Genomic DNA, 27717 nt, shown 5'->3' with positions numbered 1-27717 from the left:
TAAAAAGCATCATCGGTGAACACTAACAGGCTTCTCTTTCCAGTTTTATAAAGCTCTTTTTAAATGGAAGTCTTCATTAGGGTATATTTATCACAGCACTGAGTTTTCAGGAATTTTAGGTTAGGTCTTGTGATAGTATAGTTCTCCTTGTAAAATACATATCCTTTCATATGTTAGATTTCCTCATTAGGTAAGCCTGTGAAAATTACACTTAGATTAAACTGAAAGAATCAATGAAATAAAAAAAAGTGGGGGAATCAATGAAATAAAAAAAAAGTGACACCTGGGTGGCTCAGAGATTGAGTGCTTGCCTTCGGCTCAGGGCGTGATCCCAGGGCCCTAGGATCAAGTCCGCATTGGACTCACCACAGGGAGCCTGCTTCTCCCTCTGCCTATGTCTCTGATTCTCTGTGTCTGTCATGAATAAATAAATAAAATCTTAAAAAAAAAAAAAAAAGTTTTACTGTATTGACTTAAATAACATATTTTCAATTTTAAAGAGTTATGTCTCAATTGGAATAACATTTTATTTTACAATAACTCATGTCATTTAACTGAAAGAGTGAGGGAGCAAAAAATAACTAAAATCTCTAGCTTTTAGACAATGCTTCTGAACTTAAGTGGACCCTAAATTCAATGTTGAAGGCAAAAGGCAGTCTGTTAACTCATTGTTTCAAACATAAAGAGTTTGTTATTTACACCACAAGATGTTTTAAGACCCAATAACAATTTCTACAGTGACTAGATGAAACTTGTATTTAAAAATTAGCATTAAGTAAAAAAGGCCTCTAAGACAAAAGTCCTCACACAGAATTTTAGGTAAAGCTCTATGGTCAGGTCATTAGCAATGGACTGCTTAAGGAATTTAGAATTGCCATGGACTCAGTTTATCACTTCGTGCTTTTGTCTAATACATCCAGTTTTAATTTTTTTCACGGGGTAAAGTGGGATTAGTTATCAAAATCACTGAGAAACCAGTGATTCATTTTGCCCTGCAATGTACAACATAAAAATACTGAAAGGTAAGAAAACATATATTCTGCTATACAATTCAGTGCTTCATAGTATTTTCAACTTAAACTGTAAGTGAGGATACAGTTAAACAAATCAAGACATTATTGACACAACTGAAAAATACATCTTTTCTCCTTAAAGCACAATCTCCACACAGAATAACTGCATGGACTAGATGATGAATGTATTCTTTTTCCTTTTCCACAACTCTTTCCTACAAAGCATGATTATGCTGTTTCCCAGCCATGCATGCATGTGAACATTTTATGTGTGAATGGAACTAAAATAAAATACTTTGTACTTAATATTAAATCTGCCCCTTGAGATGTGGTTAGTCACTGATTCCTTGACACACACCTCCAGTAACTTTATAAAAAGAAGAACAAACAACACTTTCTGTATCTGATGCAGTAATGCCTTACTTATCCCAGAGCCACTTCCATGGCAACTTCTACTACAGACCATAAGTAAGAACTTGGACACAAACCAAAAGTCTCCTGAGTACCTAAAATAGATGTCACCGTGTCTATGCACTTTGGCACGTGCACTTCGCTCACAAGAGAATCACTTGGGCCTTCAAATAAAGTTATTGCTTCTCATTCCTTCCACAATTTTTATAAGCGTTTTTTCCTTCTGGTTTTCTTGTGCACAGCATAAAAGAAATAAGATTATAAAAATGTGGCTGAGGTTGAAGGGCATTGTGAGAAGAACACAAAACGTCCACACCCATAAGAAGTCACAGTTCCATATGCACGCTGGACAGAGGAGGCAAAAAGTCCTATAAAAATAATATAATTTAAAAGAGCATAGTGATTATGTGACCTTATGACAGAAGAAGTAATAGCCTTACATACCACAGAATAGGCCCCCAATGTATCATTACATGATAGAATAATTCTATAGTCTATATCCATGATGAGAAGGCTGGGTAGTTCAGAGAATTTTAAATTGAATTTAGTTCCCTCCAGAGAGATATCAAAATATATACTGGATCTCAGAAAGTTAACTATCCAAAACTAAATTCTTTCTAAAATTTCTGGAGTTTTCAGTGGTAAACTTGTAAGCTTCACTTTTTAGGAAGTTCATAAATGTAGAGCTCCTTAGTTGTCTCATTACTTGTTTATCGACCAGCTATTAATATTATATATTAGCCAGCCAGGCCTCTGGGGAAAGAATGACAATTCAGATAATAGTGGTTCATTTCAGTCCACTCCACTGCCATTTTGGGCTATTCCCCTTCTGCTCTGAGAGCCTCCACAATTCAGTGATTGGAGATCTTGGAAATGTCCATTTAAGGTGGATGAGCTTAAAGAAGATAAACTTTATTAAGATACATATATATTTTTTTAATGAAAAAAATAAAATGTTTATTCTGCTATATGTTTTTATAGCAGAATAAAATATATATATATATTTAATGAAAAAAAAATATATTTTTAAAGGCTTGGGGCACCTGGGGTGGCTCAGTGGTTAAGAGTCTGCCTTTGGCTCAGGGTGTGATCCCAGGGTCTGGGATCAAGTCCCACATCAGGTTCCCCCAGGGAGCCTGCTTCTCCCTCTGCCTATGTCTCTTCTTCTCTCTCTCTCTGTCTCTAATGAATAAATAAATTAATATCTTAAAAAAAAAAGGCTTGCCAGAATTTTTAAAAATAAATGGAAATGAAGGGAAGGATTGGTTAAAATGAACAATTAACTGTAGAAGTAGATTAGAAGTAAAATCCTGATTCAAAATTGTGTGTTTTCCAGGTCAGATCTACCAAGCTGTGCTGAGGTCAAGGAGCCTTTCCCGAGTCAGTTTCAAGTGCCTGCAGTGGCCCGGTCTTGGTCCTCCGATCTGATTGGCTCTATAGTGGTTCTATACTTCAAATGGAAGACGAATAACCTATCCCTCCCCCTCATTCCAGAGCAGTCTGTACATTCCTTAATATTAAAGCATATCTTTCTTTATCCGACATGAACAACAAAACATAAAACCCACTCAAGACAAGATGCAACAAAGGACAAAGCTAAACTAAGCTTCAAAATAAAATAACAGCAACAATCATTAGGTTCCTCAAAACAAAACAAAACAAAACAAAACCAAACAAAATCCTAGTAACTTCAAATATCAACAGCCACAAACAATACAGCTAAAAACCTAAGGTATTTTAAAGAGTGTCTTTTCTCTCAATAGAGACAAGGTAGGGGGAAAGGTCAAATGACCACGAAATACTTGTGCCCGAAGCAAGGAAACCCTGAAGGAGATTTCACGAGTAAAAAACAGTACCTTATAAGTAACTGGGCTTGTCTACTCACAGCTGTTTCCAGTGCCGACTCTTGTTTAACTGTCTACTGCGTTCAGTTTAAAGTTAATTCTGTTGGCAAAAAAGTACAGAGCTTGTCTGGAAAATGCTGTTTGGACATAAACCATTCCTTTCAAAGCTGTAGTAGCTATATTTAAGTTTTCCTGTAGAGTGGGATATAAACCTTTCCTGCAGCTAATTTTCTTCCTCCTCCAGCCCCTCAGACTTAGTCAGTGTCCTCCTAGCCCATATATTGAAGAAAGAGACAGAGAGGGGAGGGGAGAAAAAAAAAAAAAAAAAAAAAAAAAACCAGGAACTATACCTTAAATAATGTAGTAGTTGAGCATTCAGAAAAAGACAAAAGAAGAAGAAGAAGAAGAAGAAGAAGAAGGAGGAGGAGGAGGAGGAGGAGGAGGAGGAGGAGGAGGAGGAGAAGAAGAGAACCACAGAAAGCGTATCAGGATCTTAAATATAATTTAAACCAATGCCCTCGTTTTATAGATGAGGAAACTGATACCCAGAGAAAATATGATTTGTACGAGGTGATTCACATAGCTAATTAATGCTGCAGCTAAGAATAGTTACCAGGTTGCACAACTCCGGATTCAATGCTCTTTCTACTACTCTAGTGTACCAGAAGGGAAATGATTTACCTTTTTCCTGTGTGTCTTTGGATAATACCAATATGAGTTGGCAAGGAACAAACAGTAACACAATTACAATGTGAGAACCATCTGTTCTCAGAGCAAAAATTTCACTCCACTTTAAAATCCTTAATACTAAGAGTTTGTCTATGATGCCCAGTTTCATGTATACCTAGGGAAGAATCTTATCCTTTGTTGATTTTCCATAGTAATTTTATGTCTCAGGAGTCACTAATTTTCAAGGGATGCTAACATCCCTGAGTCCTTATAGATGACTATGAGGGATGGTGTTGTGACTGGTGTTAGTCTTTAATATTTCTACCCAATATCAGTGATATTGAACTAGAAACACACGCACACACACACACACACACACACACAAAAGAACTAGAAACACACTACTATTACGACAGGTCCCTATTTCCAATATGTCAAGATTTATTTTTACCATATGTGTGAGTTTTTTTTTGTTATTAATACAAGAATACATACTGATGTAGTACATATTGATTACATATTTTGTCAGATAAAAGAGAAGCAGCGTAATAATTTTTATTTGGTGTCCTTCATGTAACATTTCCTACTTATATATAAAGAAATTATTTTTCCCTACTGAAGGAGTGATATTCTTATTATAATATTTTTTAAATTTTCCTAAAATGTATTCATTCATCCATTCATACACTTATTTAACAAATATTAATCGAACATTTATAAACCTACCTCATCCTTCTCTTGTGGAATGTAGTAACAAACAATAACTTTTTTAGATAAGTGTGTAAGTGTCAAAATCAAAGGGCTCACTTAAAAAATAAGGCCAATTTTCTATAACTACCTTTTTATCCATTCTGGAGTTTTCAGTGGTAAACTTGTAAGCTTCACTTTTTAGGAAGTTCATAAATGTAGAGCTCCTTAGTTGTCTCATTACTTGTTTATCGACCAGCTATAAATATTATATATTAGCCAGCCAGGCCACATTATAAGCATGTGCCCAAAATTAATTTACATTCTCTCCATTGAGTTGCCCACTCTCAACAACATTCATCCTAGGGTCAAATAAGTCAAAATATGAAATGGCCCAAATCAAAGTTTCTCTGGCCACTATTAATCTTTCTATGTGATCTGACTCCTAAAATACTAAAGGCAAATCTCCATTCCATGCTACAATTTAATGACACAATTAACAAATGCTCAGACCATTCAAAACCCATTTTCAAACTGTGACACATTCTTTCATTCAGAAATTCAGTTTGGTTTTGATATTGCCCATCTACTTTTAAAATGTTGCTGTATGTACTCTTGCCCTGGTCTTTGGAAGAAAATAGTGTAACTGTGACTAAATAATTATAAAAATGTATTTTTTTAAGTTACAATTCATTTTTCGAAAGATATTTTCCAAAATGTCGAGCAATTAATAGGTACTAAATCAATTTTCCAACCATGACAAATAAGTGACTGATTCAAAATACACCATAGTTGAGAAAGCAATCTTAAAAACCTTACTTTATACTTTTTGACACGATGGCAGGATCTGGTTCTCCTTCCATTCTCAGTTAATTTGGCCTAAGCTCTGCACAAATATAAATCCCAAAGACATCAACACTACATTTATATATAACGCTAATATGTCAAATATGATTAGAGCCTGACAGTCTGATACATGTTACTTGAGGTTACTAAAAGTATTCCTTATTTTTCTTTTACTTCTTTACTTTTAATTTGAACATTTTGCCTTTTGTCTGTTAGAAGGAACAGGAAGGAAATCTGAGTAAGCCTTGAAAGAGAGGTAAGGCTGTGAGGAGAGACACAGAGATTTAGATGGAATAAGTCAGGGTGATCCTGGGCTGTGGACTGGACTGCACAGAGGAAGGTGTAAGGAGAAGTCACATACAAGCAGGTTGTTTGGAACAGAGTGGGCTGAGCCACAGACAATAAATTATAGCTATCAAATGCAAAAACCAAAGTTTCTCAAAATAGGTTAAGCAAAGAGGGAACTAGCAATTTTGGTAACCAGTGCCAGCAACAGGAAATTGGTCCTCGAACTTACTTTGTAGTTCATGACACGGTTTGTTACTATCCATTGGAAGGGAAGCATGTGCTGTCAATGTGTGAATCCAATGCAATCTAAAATAACACAGTGACATAGAACCATTAAAAAAAAATGGCCCTCTATATTTAGGTCCCTTGGACATACTCCAGGTTGCCCTACTCTGGGCATGCTCTGGATTTTAGAATCCTAGCATAGTTTAGTGGAGACTAGTTACTGTGTTATGAAGCCTGGATGTGTGGAGTTGAATTTCACTGATGGGAGAGGTACTTACAGCAGAGGTGAAATCCAGGGCAGACTGTATTAACACAGGCAAGATAGTCGGAGTTCTCTTAACTCTTGATCTCCTCTCAGTTTTCAGGTTTACAGTAACACTAGAGGAAGGCTTTTATTAAAGAATCCCAGAGAGCTCTTTTGTGATAGCAATGAAGGGAAGTGACTGCATGAACAGCTACTGGATTATAATATTCTATGCTTGGGAGGAGATATCATACATGGGCATTTTTAATAGTCCCGGAGAACTCTGCACATAAAAATCTCAAGCATCAATTCTCTTCAATTGGAGCTCATGCTTACTTTGTTGCCCATCTCCTCTCAAAAGCCATTTTCCTCACACCAGCTAGGATAATTATTTCCTCGTTATACCATCTGACAATATCCCATGATTCTTCTGCTTCACACCTCCTAATGCTTTCTCATTATCCCATTTCATGCCCTCTAAATGTTTCCCATCATTCCCCTGCTTCATCCCTGCAATGGTTTCCCACCGCATGCAGTATAAACCCAAATGCCTAACGATGGCTTCCTAGGCCTCACATTCTTTCACCCCAGCTTATCTTTCCTACTGCTTTCCTAACCTGCTGTTTCAACTGCCCAGGATATTTTCCCCTCACATCTTTGCAGGATCACTGCTTAATCAGAACTCAAGACTCATTTCAAATGCTACTTCCCCAGATAAAAGATTTCCTGACCACTCTAGCTAATCATCTCCCCTGTCCCCTTATATACACACACTCTTTACCTCATTTTTTCTATTTTAATTTTTCTTCAAAGCATTTGCCACTCTCTAAAATTATCTTGGATTCCTTTTGTATTTATTTATTCATTCAGTTAGTTTAAATGTTTACTGTATATCCTCTAGAATGAGTTTTATAAACCAGAAATGTGTTGGAAGTCATAAGTAAGATCAGAAATATAATACTTAGGCTTTTTAAACTACATTTTCCCCAGCATTCAGAACAGCATCTACCAGAGTATGCATTTGACTAATATTTCTTGAATGAATAATTTTATTTGTTGCCTGGGTTACTATTCTTCAGTCAACAAGCATCTAACAGAAGTCCACAAGCATGAAGGCAAAGACTAATCTATTCCCTCAATTGACTGAACTCTTCAAGTCTCCCTGTGGCTCAAGCAACCAGGCATCTCAGGAAATAAGGAAAGAGCCCCTGCTGGGCTCTAGGAGGCTGCATCCACACGCAGCACCTCGAAACCCTTGAATTTTGTTAACACAAAGGCCAGCAAATACCCTTGAGCTGCTGGTAGGTCCGAAGAGCTTCCGGACATTTCTGTTTCCTGAACTCCACAGTAGTGGCCCTTATTGGAATAGCAGATATCCTAAAGCTAATTCTATCCTTTCCAGGTGGTTTTAAGAAACTGCTCCCAGCTGCCAACTCTTCAGAAGCAGGAGCTAAATCCTTGCATTCACAGCATATGTTTTCTAAATGAAAAAAAGAGACAGACTAAATAATTTTAGAGGAGTGAGCTCACAGATAATTTAATCTTCCATCTTGGTTCTCCTCCATGCTGATTCAGAGCTCTCCAGCGAGCTGTAAATTAGATTTCCTCTCCCATCTCATGTCCTACTGCTTCCTAATTACCTGTTCTAGTGAGTCAGCCTCTGTGGGTCCTGTGGCTCAGACATACTGTGGGGTAATATAACTAGGTCCAGACATATCAAAAAGGTGGCTATGTGACGGCAGGCAATGAGAGGGTGAATTTTTGTTTGGAAAAAAATGACTTTCCCCAAACACCACCTCAGGTGTCCCCCCTCCCAGAACACACCAAGGTAGAGGAATCTCTTGTCTGAACACTACTACAGCTTGATAGCAAATAACATCATTTAAAATATTTTTTGAAAAAAGTGCCCTTTCCTATGGTACTGATTACATATTAATCTAAGTACACTGTGGCATTCAGTTAGTAAATGAAAGCTACAAATATTGAATGATTGTCTTCTAGGGACAAGGCTCCATGCTAGGTAATGAGGTTTGTGTAATTATTCCCTGTGATCTTAGGTGGTAATATTTCTTTATCCAGAATACAAACTTCTCCTGGAAAATAAAGTGAAATTTCTTCTTTCTTCCCTTCTTTTCTTCCTTCCTTTCCTTCCTTCAATCTACCAAAGGCCATATTTATTGAGTCCAAATAATGTGCTGTGTTTTGGTATAAAGACAAAGACAAAATTCCATGTCAGGAAGCTTGCCCTTTGCAGGTGAGAGAAGTTTACAGACTGTTGGGAAGACTGGCACAACATCACAGGAGACCACGTCACAGCAGCGTGGAGTTGAGATGGGAAGTGAGCAAAGAAAGCATTTGTAAGAAGATGAAACCAAGGCACATTCTGAGTGCAGGAGAGGGAGAGGATTAAGATTCCAGGCAGGAGACAGTGTACACCAGGGTCCCTTCAAGTATTTCTATGGAGCTGGAGTGTAGAATGAAGGACATAGACTAACAGATGAAATATGCAGAAGAAAATATAGGCAAAAGGTTCTGGAATTTGTTTTGATCCTGAAGGCAATGAAGAACTGCTGAAAATTTTTAAACAGGTGATACTTTGTTTTAGGAATTCTAAGTGGAGAAAGAATTTAGGGATAGGTGGTCTTAAGGACTACTTAAGAGGACTACCTAAGAGGTTGTTTCTTTGTTCAAGGAAGACATTGTGATGGTCTGAAACTAGGCAATAGGGACAGAGAGATCCCAAAGAGAGGCACCAAGAGATATTTACATTTTCTCACAGGTAGGAAGATGTGGTAAAGCCAACATCACTTCTAAAACCTCTATGAAATCATTACAGAAAAATGTATCCAGTATTAGAACTGCATGGAAACGTAGTGGGTTCTCATTATCTAAGTAAGTGCTCCCCATTCACAGATGAGGAAATGGAAGGATCAAACTGGAAAGAATGATAGCAACATTTGAACTCATGTCCATCTGACTACAAAACCCATATTCTCTATATTAAGTTGGCTGGCCCTTTGAGATCATAAATTCTGGCCACCTCAAAGACTTAAAGAAGTTGTTTGGAATATAATCGGGCAGTATCTTAAGAGATTCCTTAGGCAAGACTGTTTGGGTTTTCCAGGTATGAACATGTTCTAATTGGAGATCCAACATGCAAACAATTGGATTTGTGTTGTTTCTATGGAACAATACATTTAGCTATCCTGCAAAGCACAAATCCTTCATCAAAGTCTTCTTGATGATTTAATTATTTTAAGCCAGGAAGATTTATTCACACTCTATATTAGGAGAGCCGGTTGAAACCAAAACGAAAGTGGACTTGGCAGACACTAATTCAATCAAGTCAAATACTGAGTTTTGAGTAGAATGGTGTTTGAAAGATAAATCAGTTTCAATGAATCTAGGAAGGCAGGAGCTACAACTCTTAAACTGAAACAGGAAGGGGCAGACATAGCTCAAACAGGAGCAATGTTAAGATTCGCCTTAAAGTTGGCATAGGAAAGTTCCTTCTCTAGCATATTCTACATTCACAATGGGTAATTATACAATTTAGCATCCAAACCTTGACTCTTTGAGATTAAAAGGAGACACTATTATTAATTGCAACAGGAGAGCAGATAAAAATCACGACTCTTATAGACAAACACAGATGTACATCACCTTACCTAGAGATTGGCATTAAACTTGACCTTTAGAAGATGATAGTATTAAAAATGAGGACATAAGTTTTAGAGTAACTGGCCCCTACAGGGAGGCAAGACAAGTAAAGTCAAGAATTCTTACTCAGGGACACCTAGGTAGCTCAGTGGTTCTCCCTCTGCCAACACCTCTGCCTCTCTCTCTGTCTATCATGAGTAAATACAATCTTAAAAAAATAATAATTCTTATACAAGGTGTTTGATAGATATACAGAGGTCAGGTCAATGGAACCATTTGGGATGTATTAATTAATTTAGTTCCATAGTTTATTTTATTAGAAAATGATACATAAAAATGAAAAATGACACTTCATTATAAGATAGTCACAGATAACAGGTATACAGTGTTTAGTTTCCTATATAACGTATTCACAGACATATCCCATAGAATATAAGTATGTTGGTCTAGATGAGTGCTCCTAGCTATTTTGGTTATTTAAAAATAAGCACAGACTTTATTTTTTCAATGTATTAACCATCAGTGAGTCAATACTAATAAACACCAAACTGAGTCAAATCTCAGTCCACTCTCCCGCCCCACTCCTGAATTCTTTCCGGAGTTGAGGACATCCTTCCTTACATGGCATGATTCCTTCCTAGGCTAGACAAAGGGAAGGATGGGCATAGCGTGGGAAGCAAACATTCCCAGGGACAGACAGGAGACATCAGCCAAAAGTAATTAGGATTTCAACCTTGGTTTTGTCAGCAACTAGTTGTGTGACCTTAGACAAAATACTTGACTCCACTGAGGCTTGGTTTTCTCCTATATAAAATGAAAGGATTTAGGAAGTTCTTTTGGATATGAAAGTTGACTATTCTCTGAGATAATTACGTTCCATATGTTTTAAATTTGCTTAATGTTTACTTATCTGTGAGGTCTGGGAAGATAACTGTGGCATCATAAAGAAATTAAAACAACTAGTTATCGATGAACCAATTGCAATGGTAGCAATAATAATGTCTTTTAAAGACTTCCAATATAAACATAGGCAGTGGGGAGACATTTCATTTTTTAGCATATAATAGGATGACTATTAAAAAATCTTGGAGGAAAAGTCATGAGATATAAAATGCCGAACTGCATTGTGCTCAAAAAAATTTTTTTATGATTTATTCATTTATTTATTTATCTATTTATTCATGAAAAACACAGCGAGAGAAGCAGAGACATAGACAGAGGGAGAAGCAGGCTCCTCACAGGAAGCCCGATGCGGGACTCGATCCCCGGACCTGGAATCACGCCCTGAGCCGAAGGCAGACGCTCAACTGCTGAGCCACCAAGGCATCCCATGCTTGATAATTTTTTAAATAATAAGTTTATTTGGGCTCCCAAAACACACAAAGGATCAAGCTTTCTGAGTTCATACCAAAAAAATTATTTCTCCCAGAAGTGTAAAGTGGCTTCCATACACTGTCATTTTTCACAAAATGAATGAATGAATCCACATTTACTATACAAGACTGTTGAAAATGAATAGATGAGGCACCTCCCTGGTCTGTAATCTTTGACAGGTCCCTAGATACAGAGATATGGTTCAGAAGATAATGAAAACAAATTGCCTATCAATCCTCTGCTGATAGACCTCTAACTTTAAAGCAACCAAATACAAGGAAACCAGACTTTTTCCTCATATTATTTTGATTATTTTTAAATGCAGAAAGTAATATACATTTCTTTATTAAAAAAAAAACCATAAGCAAAAAAAAAAGTCTGTAATGTAAAATTTTGGATTCTGACCCACTCAACCGTCTCCAATACTATTCTTTTTTTTCTTTTAAAGGAACACTTTTTTTTTAAGATTTTATTTATTTATTTATTCATACACACACACACACACACACACACAGAGGCAGAGACACAGGCAGAGGGAGAAGCAGGCTCCATGCAGGGAGCCTGACATGGGACTTGATCCTGGGTCTCCAGGATCACACCCCAGGCTGTAGGCAGCGCTAAACCGCTGCACCACAGGGGCTGCCCTCCAATACTATTAAGTATTAACCACTATCAACAATTCACTCTGCATCTATTCAGATTATCTCCCTCTCTCCACATACATGCATAATCTACACACATGTATATCCACAAATCTGGTTTTGAAAACCATTCTTCCTTTACTCCAATATTTGACACAGTTATTAAATTTATCTTTAAATAAGCAAGCAAGTATAAAAGTACAATGATAAATGTGTCTTCTTTTCCCATCATAAATTCTCTCATTTTCATCCTTAAGACTTATCTGTACAATATATCAGGTGCCTGAGAAAAGTAAGTGCAGTGATATCTTACTGGCAGTCAAGATGCTTATAGCAAAATGAGTACCTTATAAATGTTTACTGATTTGAATGAATGGATGAATCACACCAAAGACCATAATTCACCAATGTGGGAGAAGCTACCAGGACATAACCACATGTGAAGTGACATTAGCAATCTCCATTCCTCTTCGTATCAGGTGTCCAGAATTGCTTTTTTGAATGTCTTTTAATCATCGCTTTTGTGTGAGGATGCGTCTGTTTCAGACTTGAATACTGGATTTTTCATCATCGCTATATGGTCACAAAGCCATAAAAAAGTCTGACTTGAATAGATCCCCTCCTTCTTCATAAAGTGGTTTCTGCAGTATCTCCTTCATTATTTTAATCAACACTTTATTGGGTCCATTAATATCAATTGGTTTGTTGCATATACAGTGTCTGAGGTTAAGAGATGCCAGCATTTTTCCCATAGCCTTTCCAGAAACAAACAAACAAACAAACAAACAACTCCACTACTACAGGCAGCTTTTAGCTAGCACCAATTGAACTGTTAGGATAGTTACTGGCAGTTTTAGTTTATCCATAAGAATCCTTTTATTTTTCTTAGAAATTTTAGTCAATATAATGTTTATGTTTTCAGCCTGGAAACTACATGGATAATTCCCTGGTCTTGCAATGAACTTCAATTCTGATTTTTTTTTTTCACAATGAATCTATCATCAGCTATTTTAGAACTATCTTCCCTCGAGAGGCTGTGTACTTCATTTACACTGAATTTGCTGTGGAATGTTAGAGTGTTTCTACTCTTTAAACTTCATTTGTTATTGACAGGTAGGTGACATTTAAAGATATAAAAACAGATTAGATTGCCAGAAGAGAGAGTATAGTTAGAAAAGATGAACAAAGACAGGGATCTGTGTTCCCAATGAAAAGTTAGGAGGACTAGTAGTGTGTTTATAGTTTATAGTTTATTAGTTTATAAATATGTGAGTGAAACATACATGCCTTAGGTTATGCTGTTCAGTGAAAAATTTGGAGATGCTTGCTTTCACTCGGATGGATGCACACACAGAAATGATGGTGTAAAGATGGAAAGGCTATCATAAAGGCATGAGCCATCATTATGTTTTTGTAACTTTGTATTTGGCATGATTTCAAACTTACAGAAAGATTATGAGACTACCACAAACACAGTTCATATGCCCTCTACCTAGGTTTACCCACCTCCACCTATTAACCTATGTATATATACATGGTTTTTTTTCTGAATCACTGAGAATAAGGTGGAGACAGTGTATACCTTTATTAGCACACAGTTTTACTTCTCAGGAGTAAGGAGAGTTTCTTTTATAGCTTCAGTGTAATTCTCAAAATTATTAAATTTAACACTGATACAGTATTATTCATCTAACCAATCCACAGTCCATATTCAAATTTCTGAGTTGTCCCACTGTCCTTCGTAGCTATTATTTCTCCATTTCAGGATTGAATCCATAGTCACACATTGCATTTAGTGTCATTTTTCTATATTCTCTTTTAATCTGGAACATTTTCTCCATCTTTCTTTGTCTTTATTGATCTGAACTTTTTTGAGGATACAAGTAAATCATTTTTAGACTGTCTCCAGTTTAGATTTGCCTAATATTTCCTCATGACTAGATTTGAGTTATGCATTTTTAGCAGAAATGCCAAAGAAGTGATGCTATGTCCTCACTGCATCATATCTGGAGGCACACGATGTGAGACTGCCCTGATATTAATAAAGTTAACATGGATCCACTTTTTTTTATCATACTCTCACCTAGTAATGTTAGCATCCATGCAATTTTCTTTTTTTAAAATTTTTTTAAAGATTTTATTTATTTATTCATGATAGACATAGAGAGAGAGAGAGGCAGAGACACAGGCAGAGGGAGAGGCAGGCTCCATGACGGGAACCCGACGTGGGACTCGATCCCGGGACTCCAGGATCACGCCCTGGGCCAAAGGCAGGCGCTAAACCACTGAGCCACCCAGGGATCCCCTCCACGCAACTTTCTAACTCTTTCATTCCTCCTATATTTATTAGTTGGCATTCTATTGTAAGAAAGAGCTTTCCTATCACATCCATTTATTTATTTAGATTAATAAGTAATCCATGGATTTTTATTTTAATAAAGTAGTTTATTAAATTGCTTATTTATTATGTACTTCAATACTCAAGTAATTTCAAATTTGGTCAGTGGGAACTTTGCAGACTGGCTTCTCAGTCCTTTTGTTATGTCACCATCATTCTTTGAACACTTCCTTATTTCTGGTGCAGTAAGCTGTGTCAGGCTTCCCTAACTCAGACTTAAATCAGTCTTTCCACCTTGATTTATTTTAATGGAGAAAGGCATTTAGAAACCAAGTGTTGAACATTCATGACTGCTTCCAGACTCCCTTACCATGCAGATATAGGAAAACATATTTTTAAAATATATATGCACATATGCACATACACACAGAGACTCTTTTATTTTTCTGATCCTAAGTTTGGAGCTTTCACAGTGTGACTGGATTCTCCGGTCTAAAAATATGGGAGATTATCATTTATATTTCCTCCCATTTCCTTCCCATCTTCTCTTACAGTTTTATTATATATTAATACTCACAAAATAAGAATAAAGTTATATCTACTTTCTGTTCTATAACCCTATCTTTACCAGTTGTGTCATCTTAGTCCTAGTCCTATAGTTAAATTAATATAATGTCACTGTGAGAATTTTATCACACATTCTCATTCTCAAGTTTTTTATTTTGATTTATTTTTGGTTTTATTAAGTTCACATTTGAGTAATTTTTTTCAAGAAGGCATAGGATAACTGACAATATCCTCTTATTGCTACTTGCCTAGGTACATTATTATTCATATCCCTTTATTATCCTCACAACTTCCAGTTGTCTTCTGGCATTCAAAATTGCTGTGAAGAAATCTGAGATAGTCCTATTTTGTATTGTTTTCCCTTGTACGTAACTTGATTTTATCATCTTCATACCAGCAGAATTTTTCCTTTTCCCTTGATGCTAGGTAACAAACATATGATCAGATATCTTAATGTTTTACGTCAATTTGACGTGTACATTAAACCTGCAGATTCAGGTACTCTTTATTCTGCAGATTCGGGTACTCCTTTTATTCTACTTTTTTCTTTCATTATGTCTTTAAATATTTTTCCTAATCCATTTATTGGTTTTTGCACTTCAGGAATACTGATTATCTCCTCCTGTTTGTCACCTTTTTACTAATCATCCTTATTTCTGTATCTCTCCTCTGCTTTCACAATTATTTCAAGTATTTCTTTCCTTAATGCCAATGATCTCATCTACAGTTCTCTTTCTATCTTTCTTGATTCTAAGTTACTTATTCTAACTTACTTAAATTTTAAAGGTCTTTTCAAGTCCTCAACTGTCCTCCTCCACTCAGAAGCATTTTTTTGTTGTTGTCGATTATTTTGTTTTAGAGTTCATAACTATAGAATTCATGGTTGCTTTACGTAATGCATTTTTTTATAGCACTGAGAACTTATGGAGGGCTATAAATTTCTACCTTATCTTTATCTTATCATTAGATTTTTTTTCAATCTTTATTTGGCATGTTATTCTGATTTGTTTGTGTCTTTCTCTTTTTTTTTTTAAATTATTTTGTTCCTTTTGGTTATGATTTCACTATATAGCATGTTGCAGGTTGTCGTGCCAATTCATTTCACTTTGCAGAGAGTTAAGATAGCAGCCACAGCAAAACAGTCTTCCTTCTCTGAGACTGTGATGGTGAATCCCTTTGACACCCTCCCCACCTTGTAAGAACAGTTTATCTTTCCTTCAGAGCAAAGACAATGCTTCAAGAGTCGGTACATTTCTTTGGCTGTACTCTCAGAGTATCTCAAGACTTTCAAGTTCAGAGCAATTCCTCTCCTCAACAGGTACCTCCAAAGGCCACACTGTAAACAAACGTTAAAAATGTAAGCAGCAGGTGACTATCAAAAATAAATTTAAAAAAAAAATTAAAAAAAAAATGTAAGCAGCATAACATTGTATATACAAACATGCACTATGCTCTCCAATTCACACATCAGAGAAGCATCTGCCAGATAAAAACAATGATAACAATTTAACTCCTACCAAGAATCTCATAGTTTGGCAAGAACCTCTCTTTCTCTCTATAATCACATTTGGCATTTGTTAAAAATATCAGCTAGAAATAATTTACTGCTCCCTGGAATAAAATACAATACTGAAATTTGAGAAAAAAAAATTTTCTCTCTCATTGAATAACTTGCTCCTTTATAGCAATCTATATGCCAAAGAGCAGTTGTCATTTTTCTTCCTCCATCCCAGGCACTCAGATTGGTTTTGTTATTATTGTTGTTGAGGTGCTCTGTTCAAATATCCAGTCCTTTTGGTATATACAGAAAAGCCTTCTCCTTCTTCCACAGGAATGCCAGACACTGCTGTGGTCCCTGAACATGTAATAAAGGTGACGAAGCATTCACATGTGAATGTGGCGTGTGTATGTGTGTGTGTGTGTGTGTGTGTGTGTGTGTGCATCATGGCCACAAAACACACGTATAAAAATTCGTAAAAAAACACATATCCATATGGAAATGGAAAGTTGGAAGCACTGCAACCTGAAGAAACACAGAAATTCATTCAAAATCAAAACAATGAAATATTATTACCTAAAGACTTGATCTAGGAAGGCTAAACACACCATTTAGAACTATTTGTTAAACATTAAAATTGTGAGGAAGTCTTTGAATTTGAGAAGTAGGGGTGCCTGAGTGGCTCAGTCAGTTAAGCATCTGCCTTTGGGCTCAGGTCATGATCCCAGGGTCTTGGGATTGAGCCTCACATGGGGCTCCTTGCTCAGCAGGGACTCTACTTTTTCCTCTCTCTCTCTGTCTGCTGCTTCCCCTGCTTGTGCTCTTCCTCTCTCTCTCTCTCTTTCTCTCTCTCAAATAAATAAAATCTTAAAAATAAAAGAATTTGAGAAACAGAAAAAGGCAAGTGGACTCAGTGAAGTTTGCTTTGCATAAGTTAGAGCTAATGAATGCCATTAGCAATTTCTTGTCTGGTGGGAAGTGCTTGGTGTAAGTGGAGAATTTTGTAGTTCCTTTTATTTATGCTTTCATCCTGGGAGATTTTTGTTCTATTTTTCACATGCTGTGTTTCTTTGTTTGTGATCCTTGGTTACACAGAAACAAGTGCATATTCTGCAAGTAGACACAGGGCCATATATTGCCGTGCTTCTCTGTCTCTAACAAACATAAGATCACATGGGGATCTGCTTAAAAGTACAGATTCTGATTCTGGCCCTGGGGTGCAGATGAGGACCTGAGAAGTTGATTTTCTAACAAGTTCCCAGTTGGCTGCTGGTCTGAGGGTTATACTTTTGAGTGGCAAGGATCTGCACATTACTAATTTTGAAAGACTAGTTCATTTTAAGGACCTAGAGATACTGCAGGGGCCAAGGAGTAACAAGATCTTTCTTGTGTTAAAATGTATTGAAGAACTTGATGCCAATACAATAAATTCCAAACTCATCTTCCAATATTTTTATTATTATTCTCCCCTTCCCTATCTTTTTTCTTTTTTCTTTTCTTTTCTTTTTTTTCTTTTCTTTTCTTTTCTTTTCTTTTCTTTTCTTTTCCTTTTTTCTTTTTTCTTTCTTTTCTTTTCTTTCTTTCTTCTTTCTTTTTCTTTTATCTCTCTTTTTCTTCTTTTTCTTTCTTTCTCTTCCTTCCTTCCTTCCTTCCTTCCTTCCTTCCTTCCTTCCTTCCTTCCCTTCCCTTCCCTTCCCTTCCCTTCCTTTCCTTCCTTCCCTCCATCCCTCCCTCCTCCCTCGTCCTCTCTCTCTCTCTCTCTCTCTCTCTCTCTGTCTTTCTCTTTTTTTTTGGTCTCCACTAACTGCTCTGAGTCCCAGCCCCCACCCCTCTCTCTACTTCCTTCTTCTATATATAAAAGGATAGCTGAATCACAATATCCAGGATTAGGAAACAGGGATGTTATTTTGGTGATTTTTCCCTTCAAGGCTTTAAGAATTTTGCTTTTGCATTACCATTGTTGATGTTATGTTAGGCTGAAAATAGATTGCAAAGTACAAGAAATCTAATTCTTTTTTTTTTTTTTTTTTTTTTTAGAAATCTAATTCTTAATAGTAAAGAACAACAGATCAACATCTTTAATGTTTACACAAACTATAATCTGTAATTCACAAGGGTAGGAAAAAAAACCAGATTCATGGTAGCAAACAAACAAGGAAAAACAACTTCATGGTATTAGGTGTAAATTTATTTCTGCTCTGTTCTCAACTTTTCACTACCAAAAGAGCATGCTGTACATGAGATTTCATGTTTTTTAAGAGAATGGCCACTTATTTTTTAAAAAGCATATTTTCCATCTGAAAAAGCTGGTCCCTGTCTTTGAAATCTAAAACTGGACAAGTTTTTATGACAGACTTTCAATTTTTATGGTGAACAACCACATCATTCTTACTACCTATTCCCACTATCTTCCATAGTTATTTTTTTTTAATTTCTTTCCCTCTGAAATGGCAAACACATAAGTTTTTTACTTAATTATATTTTCTAAATATACCAGAAGCTTGCTAATAAAAAGAAAAAGCAGGTGCCCACAGTTCCTTATTTAAACTACTTTTGTGGTCAGGGCGCTAAGGAAATATGGGAACACTTCTCTAAGAATTTTATAACTCCTCCCCACCAAAAATCTTTTTATACATGTACCTTAGTAAATCTTTTAACCCATTTTTTTCTAACACTTATTTGCTAAATATTAATTATTCATTCTGAACCCACTTATGGGCTCTGAACTTAGTCCATGAATCAATCAAAACAAAAACTTCATAATTCCACTCACAAACTCACAAGCGTGTTCTAATACTCCACTCACTATACAATCCCATTCATACATCAAAACCAGAATTATTCTCAATTCAGTCTCACCAAATTAAGTTAAAAAGCACAGCTTTAAGCAATAGCTATCTTTCACTAAACTCTTCTTTACCCAGAATGTGTAAGATACTCAACTTAAGAATTGACTTTCATTTAAACATTAGCCCAGGGAATTACAACCTAAGGTTTGAGTCCTACATGAAGTCATTCCTTAAAAGGCTAAACAAACATTTCATTTGTACTGCAAGAAAGCAGATACAGATTAGACCTTTCAAAGATAACCAGCTATTTGGGCCGACAGGCAAAGATCTCCACGTCTTCCCTATGATAACATAGGTCTTTCACAGGGCAACAAATAAACGTACTTGGTTTATTTTGACACAAACACAAATAGAAGTAATAAAGCTTTCTGAATTGGAAACTACTGAACTGTGGAGCTCCATAATGAGAGATTCTTCAGAATTACAGTAACAGAAAAGGGGATGGACTCATGCTGTACCGAAATTGCTAATATGAAATGCCTTCATCTTTGTGAGCATTCAGAAAGTGTCCTCTCACTTAAAAAGCTTTGTGTTCATAGAAACAGAACAAAAATAAGAAAATGTCCCTGATTTCTCCTCTCTGTCAGCTGCTGGTACAAAACAATAACTTCGGGGCTAGAGAAAAGGAGAGGAATGTCCCTCTTGTTTCTATAAACAGCTTGACACTAACAAAATCTCAGATCTTGCTTCTCAATCAATACTCAGCTCCATGGTTAAAAGAGTTGCATCACACCACCATTTTGTCTGGTTAATGATATCAATAAAGGTTATCTCTACACAGAATGAAAAGGTCACTAATCAAATTGCAGTGACCCCATCACATTATTTTTGCTTGGGAATATGTTTCATTGATTGTTTAAGAATCTCTGCATAGATTCTCCTCCCTTCTGACGCACTGAGTATTGCAGAGGAGAATAACAATAAAATCTTGCCTCAGGGATGCCTGGGTGGCTCAGCAGTTTAGCACCTGCCTTCAGCCCAGGGTGTGATCCTGGAGACCTGGGATCGAGTCCCATGTCGGGCTCCCTGCATGGAGCCTGCTTCTCCCTCTGCCTGCGTCTCTGCCTCTCTCTCTCTCTGTGTCTCTCATGAATAAATAAAGTCTTAAAAAAAAATCTTGCCTCAGAAGAGCCCTCATTAGTTAGAAAAGTAGATCTCTTCAGCATCTCTCTTTATGATAACACATCTAAAATAATGTACGAGGAGGCACAGATTAAAGAAAAGCTGGACAAAAAGAAAATTCGGTGTAGAATATTTTTGGTGGTTAAAAAGAAAAGAAAAACTGTCAATAGATTTTTTCAAGAAACCACCAATGTTGTTAGTCAACTCCATGACATTCTGCCTGCCATATGACACTGAGTTCTATACTTTAAAAAACTTTTTTCTGCAAATCTATTTCCTCATGGATCTTAACATTTATTAGGAGAGACAGAAAATAAACACTTAGAAAATAAAGTATGGTATATACTCCGATACAAAAACTATAGGATGTTGACTTACGAATTTTACACACTATGGTAATGTAAATATCGATCCTGTTTATTGTTGCTTTTGCATTTTGTAAAGGCCCTGAGTGTGGAAGGCCTGGTAAGTTTGTGATGGCTTAGATGGTAATTTATTCATGTGTCACAGACTCCTGCCAATTTAGAGTGTCACCCGTTCAGCAGTATTTCAGGAGGGCAAAAGAGAAGTATTTAATACACGCTTTCACTTTAAAATAAAGAAATAAATGAACAAACAAACCAAGACTAAGTGATTAAATAATCCGGCTCCTCCTTCTGTCCCTTGAAGATGCTGGCCTCCTCTCTCTTCTTCCTGGATGATGGGTAGTTAGATATTGACCTCTCATCCCGGCCTCCTCCTTAGCTCCTCTCCTCCTCTCCCTGTTTGTGGGTGCACCCTGCCTAAGGGGCTCAGTTATCCCTGTGGCTCTTGGATGGATTTAATGGCTTTTCTGTAAGTTGCCAAACCAAAAAGTTTTAGCACCTGGAAAGTACATGAAACAGCTGTTTATGTAAGTGCCTCAGGCACCACAGTTAATCATTCTTGCAAATAATATTACATGGGATATAATTCTGCTTTCCTGCATGCAGTGTTTTTCCTAACATAAGAAAATGATGGCCTGACCCCACGGCAGAATGTCAGTGATTTATCACAAACAAGTACTACGCTGGATACTTATTCAGAGCTATAAGTGCATCAAATCATTCCACTTGGAATATTAGCTTCCTGCAACTATAAAATATCAGAATCTAGCAGTGTAAATATATTCAAAATACTAATAAAATGTCTGCCAGGTTCAAAATTGATACTTCAAAAATATTTTATTTTTTAAAAGATTTTATTTATTAGAGAGAGAAAACGAGACAGAGAGAGCATGAGTGGGGGAAGGGGCAGAGAAGCAGACTCCCCGCTGAGCAGGGAGCTCGAAGTGAGGCTGGACACCAGGACCTTGACCTGAGCCAAAGGCAGATGCTTAATGAACTGAGCCACTCAGGTGCCCTCAAAATATTGTATTTTAAATATTAGTAGGAAAACCAGTCATCCATGGGAAGATTTATGCTATTAGGTGATTAAATTTTAAACATACACTTTGAAAAAAAAATCCTCCCTACTCCATGTTTTATACCATGTCATCTTGGTTTGCCTTTTTTTTTTTTAAAAGCATTTTGGAATTTCCTGATCTTCACAGTTACAACCAATGATATGAAATCAATCTCTATTTTCGGCACATGGGAATTCTTCACCTAAGTGTAATAGGAATCGCTTCCCTCTCTTTTGGTGGGCCCACTATTGGCAGAGCTGGCTCTAATGGAAGCAGTAGAGCCTAAGTGGTAAAGTGTTGGCTTTGGGGTCAGACAGAACTGGACCCATCCCAGCTCATTTAGTCACGGGTTACATGACCCTTGGCTTTTTTTTTTTTTTTTTAACCTTTTGGCTCCCCTTACTTTTCTAATTCATAAAATAGACATAATAATCTATCCCACAGATTTGTTTGCAGGAATAGTTCAGATAAAATACATAAAGTACTTAGTATTGTTACCTACAAAAACCATAGCTTTATTAATAATAATATTTGCTAGTATATATCAGGCTTGGTACAGAGAAGGTTGAAAAAAGTGGAAGGCTGGCCAGAGGGCATCGTATTTTCTCTTTCAGATGCTATCCTATCCTTTCCTTCTCCCTCCCATAGAAAGAGAACCATGATTTTCTGGACATGAGACAAATGTTCACAGTCAAATATTAATGCATAAATTTAATTGCATACAATAGTTTTATATAAAAATAGGATCAACTTTCATAATGATATTGATAACTGCTCTATGCTGTCACTTGATATCTGACACTATTTTGAACAAATCATCCTTTCTTAAATAGTATTCTTTATTCATCCATAACCATATGGCATTTCAAATAGGAAACGGAGCTAAACAGAATACTGAAAGATGTGTCCACTGATGGGGTGTATTTATACTCACTAGCAATGCAATTTTACCATGGCCATTGGCCAACTGGCTCAGTTCTTGAAAAGACAATATAAAGGCTCTGAGACATAAACAGGAACTCTGGGGAAGAAACAAAATAGCACTGTTGATCATAATACAGCCGTTACTATGGACTCAGTTTTTCCTCTGCTACAAACACCTTAAATTAATTTGATGGTTCACTAAAAGTTACGCCCCTTCCAAGAAAAAGAGCCAGCATCCTGCAGGTTAAAACCTCTGGAATGCCGAAGTGAAAGAAGCCATCTCTGCTGCCTGCTTTTTTGGGTGTCTTCTGCTTCTGACACTCTCACCTTTATCATTTCTCACAGAGGGAACTCATGCCATCCGTGTGAGGCATATTTTTTGCCTAATCTGAAACTCTACCCGTTTCTCAGACCATATGCATTCTTTGTTTGACCCATGCATCGGGATCACATTGTTTTCTCTTCCTTGAAAAAAAATCCTCTGTCAGTCTACTCAGGTTTCTAAATATAATTTCTATTGGCCCACTTTTAACTCCTTTCTCTCAGTTTTATCTTTCCCCTTCTCATGATTGTAACTTCCAGCTTGGAGGAACAAAAAAAAAAAAAAAAGAGAGAGAGAGAGAATTCACTCATATAGACAAGAGGCCAACGGGGGGGAAAAAAAAAAAAAAGGCCAATGAAGATGGGCACAATGCTCCCAGGGAGGGATGCAGGTGATTGCTGAGGAGTTTTGGTGCAGATGAGATCAAAGAGGAGAACATTCTCAGCTACTCAGAGGTGTCAGTACACTGTGAGGCTAAAGAGAAATCATCACAAGGCTTGAAGAAATAACTCTAGAACTATCTTGGTGGCGGGGATAAGATTTGGTCTCCTGTTTCTTTAACGTTGCTAAAGCATGGAATAACAAGAGAGAATCAGATTAGCAAGAACTCCAGCTCTCTCTGAGCTGTTTGTGGTCTGAAGCCCTATTTGGGGAGGTAATTTCAGCTTCCACACACACCACCATGGAAGAACGAGAACTCATCCCTCCAAAAGTAATTAGACTAATGTTTCCCTCATTACCATGTCTTCATTTTTTCTGTTGACAGTGCCATGCCCACCGAGATCTCATTACTGTTGTTTTCATTTTTGTTCTAAATTATTGATAAGCTGTAGTAATGCTGATCCATGACTGAAATCAGGGATCAGGCACAGTCAGGGAGCTGAGAAATATTTTTTCAGAGAGCACCTGGAACATAAGATACACATTTGTCAAAACTGGAGAGCAGAAAAGGTACATAAAACATAGTTGGGCTGTTCAATTTGTGAATTACTTGGGGCCAGTCAGATCTCTTCTGAGTACAGTTTGTAAGAATCACTAATGTGATGGGTCTCCAACTCTTCCAAGCTCCGTCCTCCTTGGCTCTGGGGCCCTCTGCTCTTCCTGCATCTCATTCCAAGAGCAATTAGAGTCCAAACAATATCATGTGGCAATGATTTAATTGGCTTCAAATCTTGCTCCAAAGGTAAGTGTCGCAGGCATTTGGTCCTATTCCCTGTTTTTCCTGTTTGGAAGCAGATTACTCAAATAGCAAAAAGAAAATGTCATCTTTGTTGCCATATGGAGAGCTCAATGCTGCAGTTAAAGAAAAACTCAAACAGAAAATCCCAAGTTTCTTAGAAACCTGCATGCAAGGTCTCATTACAATATAAAAGAAAGTTACTTTCTATGAGTGAAACATTTACCAATAAGAAGTATAAAAACAAAATTCATAATTCAGTCATAAAATATTTTCAAAACTTTGATATATAATATGACAGCGATCGCAGGTTTAATTATCTCATTGTGACTGCTGAATTATATTTTATCAGTGTTACTGAATATTAAAAGAATGCAACTCTGAACCACTTAAATTTGACTTGACTTCAATTATCCCAAGGTTTAAGTGTGTTCATTGTTATTTAGGATTAAAATCAGATGTCTCCTCCTAAAAATAATCTTGTTATAAATAATTTAACAAATAAATTGAATTAATCATAGTAACATGTAACTCAGTAAATTCACTTTCTCCTCCTCCCCCAGAAAAAGGAAGAAGAAAAGTTTATTTTCCTTTAGCCGAATGAAGCCCCAGGCCCACAGCTCTCTGTAATGCTTTGGAACTCTCATTTTCCTCTTGTCTTTACCTCTTCATTGTCTTGCTCTCCAAGTCAACTGCTGAGCCTTGACAATGGAATTGGACTGTCTTTGGCTACATCCCAACTGATCCATGATTGTAACACACAGTTTTGGAGACAAAGCTCCTTCCTAATTCCAAGAACTGATGAAGCACATGTTAAAAGTCTCATGTTAATAACCAACTTCTTCCCTCCCTAATATCTGTCTCACTTAGCCCTTCGTCCCACTGTCACTAATACTGGCCCATGGCCCACAGACTCACTTCCTCGGATCTGGGCAATTTCACCTACTTCCTAACATGCCTTTGCCTTCGTCTTTGCCCCAGCCCTGCAGATAGAGAAACTGTCCTCAAGCCCAATTCTGATCATGGCAGATAACTGCCAAACTGATCAGAGAATAAATTTCAAACTTCTTAACATTCTGCGTGGAACATGTTATAAGCTGGGTTCAACCTCTATTGCAATATTACAGCCAGCAGTCCCTCTTTGCTAGCCAAGCAGATATCTACTAGCTATTCTGTTCCTTTTTGCTAGAATGTGATTCCCAGTACTTTGTAAAGATCCTACCTATATTTTGAGAATCTGTTCAAATGCCACTTTCCTCATCAAATCTTCCCTGATTCTTTGATTCTTTTGGCAGAAAGTACATTTCCCCCTTCTTTACAAAGTTCCCCTAACATTTGGTTATATCTTTTTCCTACAGTCCATATTAAATTCTTCCTCCTGAAATTGTTAGGGTGTAATTATCAATTGACCCTGTGAGACTGTAATGCAAGGTGTCCCCAGATGACACAGAAAACCTGGGATGGGGACTGATACCTCCTCAATAACATCCAGGTTAAAAGTAACATTCTACAACAGTATGTTATATTTATCCTCACTGAACAGCGGATAGAGAAATTTGGGGATTGACGTGCAATCTTTTTCGGTTAATTGTGATCTAAGTTGTGCAGTTCATGCCATCCTGTGGGATACCTTGAGAAGAGTATGGTCATAATAAAAAGGATAATAATAACTTTTATATTCAAGCCTCACTAGCAAAATTATGACAACTTCTGTACCCCAACCCTCTCCTTTCCTCAGAAGGGTCCTGGGGTGGCTCGTGCATCACTTTCCCTGACAGCCCTTAATGTTCTCTTCCTCAGACAGTAGTCTCTGCATTTCAGGCACACTGCGGTACCAATGACTCAAATCATCCTTCCCTTTTGTCTCCTGCTTGTCCTTGCCACCTTCCACAAAGATGCTGCTCCTCATGACATCTCATAAAATCATTCATTCCCCTTGTCAACCTGCTCACTTCCCTTCCTCCCTTGTGCCACATGCTCTGAGATGCTGGGCTCCCCACTCACAGCATAGAACCGCAAAACGGGATGTTCACAACCTTGTCCCAGTGTCCTCAGGGGACTGTCTTCAAAGACAGTGCGAAAGATATTCCTTTTTGCAAGCACACCACCCAGATGGAGCAGGGGACTTGGGCTCTTTATCCGCTGGTGAGAATACTTCCTCACCTGGCATCCCATGTTTCTGTGTCATCCCAGCTTGTTAGAGAGACCTAGTCATTGACTTTTATTTCTCACTGCAGGACTTGGGGCCTCCTCCCTCAACATCCACTCAGTTGTGGCTTGATTCTCAACATGGACACAGAGAGCAGTGCCCGTTAGGGACCCACCCTCTCCTGGGTACACAGCTGTCCCCAGGAGCATCGCTGAGGAACGTCCTGGAGCTGACAGATTTGTTCATTATAATAGCCAAGTTGTATTCCTCTTGTATTCAAGTTTTTGTGAGATAAACACACCCATATGAATAGGTTACTGGTGCCATACTATTTTTTTTTTTTTAACAGAAGTAACTATTCATTCCTTATTTAAAAAATGGTCAGGGGGCAGCCCCGGTGGCTCAGCGGTTTAGCGCTGCCTTCAGTCCAGGGTGTGATCCTGGAGACCAGGGATCGAGTCCCACATCGGGCTCCCTGCATGGAGCCTGCTTCTCCCTCTGCCTGTGTCTCTGCCTCTCTCTCTCTCCCTCTGTGTCTCTCATGAATAAATAAATAAATAATAAAATCTTTAAAAAAAAAAACGGTCAGGCTTTTTTTCAAAGTAGTACATAAAACAATCTAGCAAATGCCTTAAGAACTGGTTCCACTGACCCCTTGCTGCCCTCTAGTGAGTGTCTGGCATATCCCCCTGGGTTCCAATCCAGCTGAGTGTAAATCTGGAGGAGAGAGGTAGTCCCACCCAGATGTGCTATAATTGATTCATTCCAGGCTCAGAAAGGTCACCTGGCCTCCAGAGAAGAGCTGGATTCCAGGAAGCTTGTGCTACTCTTCTCACAAGACAAATAAATAAGAAAACACACAAAAATAACCTTGGGCATGCTGAAGATTACTCAAGGTCCCAGTAATACTCTGAAATGAATTTATCCCTGCGTCACTGCTATAGACTTAGAGCCAGTACAACTACTGAGGGATTCCTCCCTTCCCAGTTGTAATTCAAACCCCCTGGTCAACAAAATATTTTGGAACCATACTGCAATCCGGTAAACAGGTAGTGAGTTCTGGAGGTCAGCAAAATACAGTCAACTGCAGAAAATAAAATGCCTTGCCACAGCAAGCAAACAAACAAACCAACAAAAGGTGGCAAAGGGGTTGGCACTATCTGAAGTATGATTTATAAGAAATTTCTCTCCAAAAAGTATGAAGACATTCTGGACACAAAAGTTATTGAAGTCCTTGAAAAGTTTCAAGTCACTAGGACACCTGGGTGGGTCAGTGGTTGAGCACCTGCCTTTGCCCAGGGTGTGATCCTGGAGCCCCAGAATTGAGTTCCCTCCCTGCGGGGAGCCTGCTTCTCCCTCTGCCTATGTCTCTGCCTTTCTCTCTATATGTCTCATGAATAAATAAATAAAATATTTTTAAAAAGTTTCAAGTCACTGAAGAAAGAA

General features: G+C 37.4%; 1 protein-coding gene across 4 annotated transcripts in view; it reads right to left on the bottom strand.

The window, feature by feature from the left end:
- Nucleotides 1–27717, bottom strand: part of ARHGAP24 (Rho GTPase activating protein 24) — a 734422-nt gene that overhangs the window by 211204 nt on the left and 495501 nt on the right. The window contains exon 1 of one of the 4 annotated variants that reach the window (XM_025425651.3): nt 3281–3549. The exons of the other annotated variants lie outside the window; for them this stretch is intronic. The gene's annotated coding sequence lies outside the window, so the exon portion shown is untranslated. Of the gene's footprint in view, nt 1–3280; nt 3550–27717 lie in introns of those variants that run through there. 4 annotated transcript variants of the gene reach the window in all.

The sequence above is a fragment of the Canis lupus genome, chromosome 32 (genome assembly GCF_003254725.2).
Source record: "Canis lupus dingo isolate Sandy chromosome 32, ASM325472v2, whole genome shotgun sequence".
In the NCBI taxonomy this organism is placed as follows: Eukaryota; Metazoa; Chordata; class Mammalia; order Carnivora; family Canidae; genus Canis; species Canis lupus.
Note: the sequence above shows the minus strand (reverse complement) of the source record. Positions and strands in the feature narration are given on the sequence as shown.